Source organism: Elephantulus edwardii, unplaced genomic scaffold (assembly GCF_000299155.1).
Source record: "Elephantulus edwardii isolate Elephantulus edwardi_28Jun2011 unplaced genomic scaffold, EleEdw1.0 scaffold00068, whole genome shotgun sequence".
Classification (NCBI taxonomy): Eukaryota; Metazoa; Chordata; class Mammalia; order Macroscelidea; family Macroscelididae; genus Elephantulus; species Elephantulus edwardii.
Genome location: NW_006399818.1, coordinates 14,640,218 through 14,650,864, shown reverse-complemented (window position 1 = coordinate 14,650,864; position 10,647 = coordinate 14,640,218). Strand labels below are relative to the sequence as shown.

Genomic DNA, 10,647 nt, shown 5'->3' with positions numbered 1-10,647 from the left:
GTAGATCACCAGGCCTTGCTTTTCAAGCTATCTAGGTTTGGAACTCAGCTGAAACTGGCTGACCACGAGGGGTCCTGCTGGCATTTGAAATATCGATGATAGAGCTTCCAACCATGGTGACGCCTAAGCCACCACAGCACAACAAAGTGGCAGAATGGAGGTAGTTCCATTGTCTTCTTGTTGTTGGTAGGTGCCATTGAGTATAACTCATAATGACCCTGTGAACAACAGATCTGTACCCTGCCCTATCCTGTGCCATCCTCACAGTCTCTGACACACTTGACCCCATTGCTGCAGTCACTGTGTTAATATACAAGGTTGAGGGTCTTCCTTGTCCTTTGCCTCCCTCACCTTTCCAAGTATGATGCCCTTCTCCAAGCCACATGTCCAAAGTATGTGAGAGGAAGCATCATCATCTCTGCCTCCAAGGAGCACTCTTGCTGCACCATCTCTAAGACATATATATTGTTTGTTTGACAGTCCAGTAGATGGATATACAATAATTCTTTTCTAACACCACCTAAGACAAAACTGTTATCTTAGGTCAGTGAAATCCTATTCATCTCCTAAAATGTATTTTCCTCTGTGAGAAGATTAATGGGCATTTCTAACAAGACAGCAAAAGTAGCACCAAACTCAAGTACTTTAGTTGACTTACTTTTCTCTTTCCAAACACAGGTGACTTACACACAGCCCTGTCATCATTTTATGTTTTAGCATGATTATTTCAAATGTTGGACAACTTTGGCTTTTTAAAGACAAAATAGTATATATAATTTTCCAGAAATTTTTAGAAATTTTTTAGAAAATCCCTAGAAAACAAAAAGTGGCAAAATAATTTTGAGCTTACATATAGATTGTAGAATGAGGTTAGTTTCTAGGTTGGCTGATTGTGAAGAGTTTTCTTTGATGTGACTTGCTGTCTGATGGGACATTTGTAAGCTGAATAGGCTAGAGGAGAACCTTTCTTTTGTGTGATTGACTCATTTTATAGGTTCCTTAGAATCCTTGCAGCCACCCCTGTTGAGTATTAATGCTCTAAACAACGTCCTGTCCCCCCTTACAATCAAGGTACTTTCCTACCTCCAGGCCTTTATCTCTCCTTTGCCTTGTTTGATACATCCTTCCTCTCTTCTCCATCTGTGCATTCTCCAAGGCTTGTTTGATGTGTCTTCCATACAAAGCTGTTCATCATTGTAATGATCCAACATAAAATTCCATAGCCTTCAAATCCATACTCTACCTTAAAATGTGTCTGTGATGGTTATTTGTGTACAGAACTCATTTACACCTCTCAAATCATGATATTACAGATGATTGTATCTTCTCTTGGCAGCCAACACAAGACATTGTAAATAAGAAGCAGCTCTGGGGGGGAGGGGTGGAGAAAGAAGCAGCTCCTGTATTTTCAATGTAACTCTCAATGACTAAGAGAGTCTTGATGCATTTGAGACATAATCCACTGAACCATCTATGAATAATTTTATTTTCCATATCTGAACTATATTGCATTGGGCAAGTCTGGAGTCAGGGACCTCTCCAAAATACTGAAGAACAATGATGTCAGTTTGAAGACTAAGATGCACCTGATTCAAACCATGGTCTTCTCAATCACCTGCTATGCATCAGAGAGCTGGACAATGAATAAGAATGACAGAAGAATTATTGCCTTTAAGTTTAAGAATTAATGCCTTTAATTTTAAGAATTAATGCTTTTGATTAGTGCTGGAGAAGAGTACAGAATATCCCACGGACTGCCAAAAAAGCTCCCCCCAAAACCAAACAGATATATTCTGTAAAGAGTGTGGCTCGACTATTCCTTGGAGGTAAGGTTGACCAAGCTTCATGTTTTATACTTTGGACATGTAACTAGGCAAGGCTATATGTAGCTAGGCAAGGCTATTTCTTGGGAAGGAACATCATATTTGGAAAGGTAGAGGATAAGTGAAAGAGAGGAAGACCCTTAATGAGATGGATTGACACTGCAACTTTCAGCAACGGCACTAATGTCTGAGATGATGAGGATTGGACAGGGTACTGCCGGTTTCAGAATGGCTGTAAGTCTTACATGACTCAATGGTACACAACAACAACAACACAGTATTTTAAAAAATGTGTCAGGAAGTAGCATATGATAAAAAAGCCAGTGGTGATGAAGGAAGAAGTTCTATCTGCACTGAAGACATTGGTGAAAAATAGGGCCTCAGGCATTGATGGAATGCCAATTGACATGTTCCAAATAACAGATGCTGCCATGGGCATGCTCACTAGCCAAGAAATTTGGAAAACAAGAAAGATAACTAGTAAAATGTGTATGAGGTTCCAAGAGGAGTGAGAGGCCAGGGTTGAGGATGGGAAGTGAGGAAATCACGAGGTCACACAATTTGGTAGGTGGAGAGAGGCGGTAAAGGAAATGGGAAAGATCTGGCAGGGATCTAAAAAGACAGAGCAGTGGTGGGTGGAGTTCAGTGGTGATTAATTTTACAAAACACAATGAATGTATGAAACACAATGTGAATGCAGGATAGTGTGAAACACAATGTATACAAATTTTGTATGCATGGAAATATAAAATTAAAATTAAAAAAATGGGGAACAGTAACCTAGCTAACTAACTGGAAGAGATCCATATTGTTCCCATTCCCAAGAAAAGTGATCCAATGGAATGTGGAAATTATTAGACAATATCATTGATATGATGTGTAGGCAAAATATTGTTGAAAAGCATCTAAAAATGGTTTGAACTGTACATGGAAAGAGAACTTCCAGAAGCTCAAGGTGGATTTAGAAGGAGCTGTGGAATCAGGAATATCATTGTTAATGTCAGGTGGATCTTGACCAAAAGTATACCAGAATACTAGAAGAATGTTTATTTGTGTTATATTGATTATGCAAAACATTAATTTGTGGATCATGACAAACTATGGCTAAACTTGAGAAGAATGGGGAGTTCCAGAACACTTAATTAGGTTTATATGAAATCTGTACCTAGACCAAGAAACTGTTGTCAGAATAGAACAAGGGAACACTGCATGGTTTAAAATTGGGACTGTATCTTTCCTCTATATGTATTCATTCTGTATTCTGGGCAGATCATTTCAGAAACTGGACTTTATGAAGAAGAGGGAGAAAGCTCATCAACAAACTATGTTATGCAGTTGACACATCTGGCTTGCGGAAAATGAAGAGGAGAACCTAAAGAGTTTGCTGCAGAGAATCAAAGACAGCACCATTCTGTATACATTACATCTGAACATCAAGAAAACAAAAATCCTCACCTCTGGATCAGGAGGCAGTATCATGGTAGGTGGAGAAAAGATTTAAATTGTCAATGATTTAATCTTACTTGGATCTACAGTCAGCACTCTTGGAACTAGCAGTCAAGATATTGGAAGATGTATAGCATTAGGAAAATCTGCTGGTAGGGATATCACAGAAGTTCTGAAGAGCAACGATGTTAGTTTAAAGATTTACAGTGTGCCTGATTCAAGCCAGCTTTTCCAATCACCTGCTATGCATCTGGAGCTAGACAGAGAATAAAGATGAGAGAAGAATAGATGCATTTGAGTTGTAGTGTCAGAGAAGTGTGCTGAGTATCCCAGGGACTGCCAACAGAACAGATATGTCTTGGAGATGGTGAAGCTTTGTCTCATATTTTGGACATGTTAGGAGAGGCCATTCCTTAGAGAAGCACATTATACTTGGAAAGGTGGAGGGTCAGTGAAGGAGAGGAAGACCCTCAACAAGATGGATTAATACCATGTCTGTGGCAATGGACTCAATGTATAGAGGATGATGAGGTTGGTGCAGGATAGGACAGACTTCAGATCTGTTATTCATAGGCTTTCTAGGAGCTGTACTCCAGTTGATGACATTTAACAATAATGACAACAACAACAATATGTCTAATTTCTGTGGAAAATATTTCTTCTGGAAAAGTAAGGCAATGGATAATGCTTTCAGACTATTTGGCAGTCAGTGGCTATTTTGGGTTGCTGCTTACTTAATCTTACTCTGAAAGTTGGTCCACTCAGATTGCTTCCTCTCCTGGTTCATAATGTAGCTCTCCTTGGTAATTTCCAGGACGCAAGGTCTGGAGTCCAACTCTGTGGGTATGTGTTTACTGCTGGAAAGAACTCAGGGGAGTTGTTGTGCCCTGGACAGGTGCAGAAACGTCACAAAATACATAGCTTGACTTCTCTTTCTTCTCACCCAGCTTCTTGTAATCTGATCTGTTTTTCCACTTGAGAAAAGGCAAGTGATGATTTGGATTATCCAAAAATAGTACTCATGTAAAACTTTGAAAATGTGCTGGAGACATGGGGACCTCTAGTGGCCCAGCCTGTAGGGTGTTACACTGATAACCTAAAGCCTGTGTTTCTTGCTCTTTGAATCTACCAACTACTCTGAAGGAGAAAGATGGAGACTGTCTTGTTTTTGCAGCTTCAGAAAACCATTGGAGGGTTGCTATGAGTTTGAACCAGTTCTAGTCCATTATTGTATTTGAGGTGCGATGAAACCTTTTCACCAATTTGCACTAATTTCTATGCTATAGGTACTCAGCTCAGAACTGATGTTTTTAATGAAGACCCCAATATCTTAGTCTTTTCACTTCTTGTCGAAGTGTTCATTGCTTCCATCAGCTCAAAGCCATGTATACTTGTATTAGATGGAATTGAAGAATTGATTGGCGTTTATGGGATTTCAGGACAGAAGGTAATGTGCCTAATTAACACTTGTTTAATAGCTACTTTATTTGAAAAAATCCTTAGCATTTAGGATATACTCTAATATCTTTACGTTGCTTTGCCTATCTTTGGTTACATGCTAATAAATTACTGCATTCAATTTTTCTTTTTTTTTTTTTTTACTGCTTTCCATTTTAATGAACAAATACTCATTTAGCACTTTGTATGAGCCAAGCTCCATTATAGAAATGTAAAAAAATATTAGTTCACTTAATGTTATGATGACCCTCTAAGAATCCCTGGTGGCACAGTGATTAAGTGTTATGCTGCTAACCAAAGATTTAGCGGTTTTAGATCTCACTCCAGAAGTTCTGCAGAAGAAAGACCTGTGATTATGCCCATAAAGATAGCAGACTAGAAAACCCTATTCTGCCACAAGGGATCACTAGGAATTGGTGTGAAACAAGGGACAACCCACTGCTGTTGAGTTGAGCCTGCCTTACAGTGATTCTCTATTGTATTTCCAAGGTTGCCGATCTTCTCCAGAGGAGATTACTCTTCATTCTCTAGTAAAGCAGAGGGTGGCTTTGACCAGTAGACCTTTTGGTTAGCAGCCTGGCATGTTATGGCCCTTGCCACCAGGACTCCTTCAAAGCAAGTAAACATGAGTTTATTTGTGGCCTACTTACTAACCTGCAGAACAATTTCACATTTTTCACCATGGAGGAAAGTGCAACAATGAATGAATGGAAATCCAAAGTCTCTGTAAATTTTCATTAAAATTAATAAAAAAAAGATTAAAAAAAATTTTGCTTAGAAAATGGCTGGCATCTCCCACCCAACCTCACAACATCTTACAGAATAAAAATCTCTTTTCAAATGTGCAATTCCTGACAGGAATAGAGTACCTATTAAACAATATAAGAACTGGCTTACCTAATAGTTCACAATGAACATCTCACATGGATTTCACATGATGTGGTGAAAACCATATGAACTATTTATTACAAATTAATAATCAAGAACAAGCAACCTCATGCTTATTTTGTTTATGATGGCCTTATCTGACTTTTAGGAACTTTGCAAAGGGGTACTGTCCCCATCAACAAAATAAACAACACAAAAACAATTCCCATGAGTCACACATGTCCTTCACGCTACCAAACCTCTTTCTATTCATCCCAATGCCAATTGTACTGCTTTGTTGTTGTTATTGTGTGCTTTCAGTTCAGAGCTGACTTATAGCTGACACTCGAGTGAGTTTTCAGAGGCATTTAATCACATGGGAGGAGATTGTCAATCCTTCTCTCAAAGAGCAGCTTTCAAACCATGCGCCTTTCAGATTGCAATGCAGAGTCTTACCAATAAGCCACCACAGCTCCCAACAGAGCTCTTACTGTTTCACTGGGTTCAAAATTCAATGCGATAGTTCACAGACCACACAGAACCATGCTGAAGAAGTCAAAAGGTTAGGATCTACGCTAGTAGTAGGATGTAGTCAGGACAGCTTCCAAAAAGTGCTCACAGGTGACTCAGCTTTGGTTGGGCCTCATGGCTTTAAGCCAGTGTCACAAAGCTCTTAGTCCTGCCAATTATGGTTCCCTCATTCTAGTTGTCCAACAAACTTGGGAAAGGCTCCTAGTTCTGTTTCCTCGGGGTAGCAGTCCCAAGATCTACTCCTTCTCATGCCAGGTCTCTCTGCTTTGGCTGCTGCTCTCCTAGGCCCTACTCTGGCTGGCACAAGAATCTCTGGTCTCAAAGGATGTGCTACATTCTCTTGCTTCTTCTTTGCTGGTGGTGAGGTTTCTTGTATTCTACTGCTGGATCTGGTCAATTTAATGGTGAGACTAGCCAATCCTCTTGTGGATTGGTGAGACTAGCCAATCTCCTTGTAGATAGGCTAATCTACCTTATTTACATATTCCCATTCATCCACATGGCAAAGTCAAAAGTCAAATGGCAAGGGAAGCTATTTTGAACAATAAACCTTTAACACCCCAGTAATGCACCCACCCCTGAGTCAGTCAGATATTATTCTGCTCACATGACTTGATGTTTTCTTTCTAATTTTTTTTTTTACTATGAATTGGGAGAGGGCTTACAGAGTAGACAAGTTTTATGAATTGATATTTCCTTATCACCATATTACAAGTTATTGTAACCTCCAACCCTTACCCTATTTTAATTCCCTATGTTCTACCTATCCTAAATTTCAAAACCATCAGCAGGGTCATTTTATTTAGTTGTTGTTTTATAGAATTATTTTTTATTTGAGTGAAAATTTGTAAGTCATATTGACTCTTCAATTATTCATACATGTGTTGTTTTTTAATTTTAATTGCAATGGATTAATCTAATTTAAAAGGGGGTTCTAGTGATCTAGTTGGTTAAGGGGTTGTGCTGCCAACCCACAGGTGATTTTAATCCACCGGCTTCTGAAAGGGAGAAAAAAAGGCAGTCTCCTACTGTGTGACTTAGAACCTCTGAAAACTTGCTGGAGGATCAACTAGGGGTCATTCTAATTAGATGGCACATAACGGCAATGACAACAACACTGTAATTTATGTTTTGAATTCTTAAAATGTCTTTGAATCTCTATCAGGCAAAAGATTTTTCCTGGCTGCCAGATTCCCTCATTCTCTCCCCATTGCAAATTGATCATGAGCACGGTCTCCTCTAGCCTGCCCTACAAGTCACTGTGTGCTCGCCGGGACGTGAAGACGGTAGAGCTCATCAGTACAGGAGAGGAAGAAGCATTCAACATCTTTAAACAGCATCTCTCCCTTCCCAGCAACGACACCTTCCAACAGAGCGGACAAACTATGAGGGGAAGAGCCAACCTCAATCCTTTAAAACTCACAATGCTAGCCACTGAATTTCAAGAATGGAAGATTTACAGAAATGAGTTTCAGTGTATGAAGGAATACTTGGAAGTGGCCTCTATTCATGATCTCTGGGAATTGATTCTGAGACGTTGGATTGAAGACTACAGTTGGACTTTGAAAAAGAAAGCAGCAAATTCAGACACGGTGACTTGTGGAGAAGGTAGGTGTTGGCCATTGTTGGCAGTTTGGTGTCAGTCCACGGGAGAAGATATGTGGTGGGCCTTATCTAGGGGAGGAAGGCCTGGGGGTAGGGCTGTCAGATAAAACAGAAGGCACTCAGCTAAATTTCGACTTCAGATAAAGAACAAATCATTTTGACAATACAACTATGTCCCAAATATTGCATGGGATATGTTTATACTAAAAAAAAAAAATAAGGTACTGTTTGCAATTCAACTTAATGGAATGTTCTGTGTTTTTCGTTGTTAAATCTGGCAGCTCTGTCTAGGGAGCTTTGTGTGATCACCACCAGTAGGGCTGTATTAGGTCCACATTGCATTGGATCATTACTAATTCCTTCACCTCCCCACCTCAAATCACTGCCTACCACCAGACTGTGTCATCCAAGTGATTTCAACCCTCCATCACTACTTTCAAGTTGGTTCCAATTCATAGAATCTTCCATCAGTTTACTAGGGTTGTAAATCTTAAAGGGAGAAGACGGCCTACCTCTCTCCTGTGGAGCTGCTGGTGGATTCCAGTCACCAGAGACATGCGGTCTTTTGATTAGCAACACCACCTTACAGGGCTGTGTTACCAGAGCATCTTAATACATTAATACATACACACACACACACACACACACACACACACACACACACACACACACACATATTCATGGCTACTTGAAGCCTTTACTATACTAGTGTCCTTTTATTTTGCTGTTGTTATTGCTTTTGTATTCTTGTAACGTCTCTTGTATTGATTTGAGCCTGAATTCTACAGTGCCTAATAACAAGATCAGATCTTCTGTTTTCTTACTGTTTGCATTTCTTTGGTATTTCTCTGTCCATCTCTATAATTGTAGCCTTTTTTAAAATTATTATTAATATAATGAACATTTACATAACTGTAGCCTTTTAAAATCTTTTTGTTGAAGATGTATTTTGTTGTTGTTGTTGCTCACTCTATTCCTGGTGTGTATTTCTTTTTATTTTTTAATTTATTATTAATTTCAATGAAAATTTACAGAGACTTTGGGTTTCCATTCATTCATTGCTCCACTTTTCTCCCCTCCCAACACTTCCCCACTAATAGACTACCCTCTTGGAAAAGTAAAAGAAAAATTCTTTCATTGTTTTACAAACCCTCCCCCAGGTCCACTCCACTATGCAGCCTTTTCTCTGGACTCCTGTCATGACAAAAATACCTAATCACATATCTTTTTTTCCCTTTTTTCTGTTTACCTCTGGCTGTATTTTTTTTTACATATCCCTTTTAAACAGTTATCTCCCTCATCTGTTTCAATGCAGTACACATTATTGAACCCATCTTTCTCAGTCTCCCCCAACCCCAATGTCAGTCCTGTTTTACAGCAGTGGCACCATGCAGTAGTCGTCCTTTTGTGACTGAGATACTTTACTCAGCATAATGTCCTCCCGGGTCACCCATTTTGAATAATATTGCATGAGTTCCTTGTTTTTCAATGCAGCGTAGTAGTAGTATACCAGAGCTTCTCTATCCATTCATTTTTTTGATGGGCACTTAGGTTGTTTCTAACTCCTTCCTATTGTGAACAAAGCTGCGATAAACATGGGTGTGCCTATATCTGCTTGGATGTCAGTCATGGTCTCTTTGGGGTATATTCCCAGTAGTGGAATTGCTGGGTTGAATGGTATCTCTATTTGCAACTTTTTGAGAAAGCGCCATACTGCCTTCCACAGTGGTTGCACCCTTTTACCCTCCCACCAACAGTGAATAAGGGTTCCAGTTTCTCCACAACCTCACCAGTATTTGTTGCTTGCTGTTTTGTTAAATTTTGCCATTCTAACTGGAGTGAGATGGTATCTCATAGTTGTTTTGATTTGCATCTCTCTTAGAGCTAGGGATTTTGAATATTTCTTTATGTGCTTGTTAGCCATCTGAATGTCTGTCTTCTTTGGTGAGGTGTCTGTTCATATCCTGTGCCCCTTTTTCTACTGGATTACTTACCTTTATCTTGTTGTGGTATAATTAAAGGCAATGAATTATATATGACAGGTTTGGAAGGAAGAGTGACATCCACTTCCTAAACAACTTGCCTCTGGAAACTCTATGAACTTTGGTAAATGTCAATAGTTATAGAAGGTTTTCAGGCCTTTTGTTCATAGGGTCACTATGAGTTGTGCTCCACTAAAAGGCAACCAACAGCAACAGGAATATGGGGGAGGGTAGGAAGAGAGAAGCCGAAAATACCTGGCATGAAAAACATATCAACATATTGTCATATCCCACTTTTCACTTTAATGAGTTTGCATCTCTGCAAAGAAAACTGATTTCAAATTTACTGTGGTCTTTTTTATCTGCCTAAAAGTCATTCAGGTGGTGTGTCCATGGTCATGCTGTTTCATGTCTCCAAAACTGGGTAGGAAAGTCCAAGTCATCTCCCTCTAGGGACTGCTACTATGCCATCCCCTTTACTGTATTGTATTCCATAGGGTATGTGTGTGGGGGGTATGTGTGTGTGTGAGAGAGAGAGAGAACTAGAGAGAGAGAGAGAGAAAGAGCAGAAACTCAACCACACAGAAACCCAGTTATATGCATAAAGGAAAATTTGACTTTGGAAACTTATAATAAAGATTGTTAAACAGACATACCAAATGTAATAATCACCTGGCTTGCCTATTTGTAGCCATGTCACAGTAATCTGTGACAATATTGCTGATTGTTGTTGTTGTGATGTGCTGTCTAGTTGACTATGACTCATAACAACCCTTTGAACAATGGCTCTGAACTTTGCCCTATCCTGAACCAACCTCACCCTCACATTTGACTCTATCGATACAGTTACACTATGTTAGTCCTCCTTTTTAAAGGTCTTCCTCTTTTGAGCTGACCCTCTACCGTTCCAAGCATGATGTCCTTCTCCAAGGACT

At 39.5% G+C, this 10,647-nt stretch overlaps 1 pseudogene; it reads left to right on the top strand.

The window, feature by feature from the left end:
• The window catches only part of LOC102846797, a 170,217-nt pseudogene that overhangs the window by 51,269 nt on the left and 108,301 nt on the right, over positions 1–10,647 (top strand).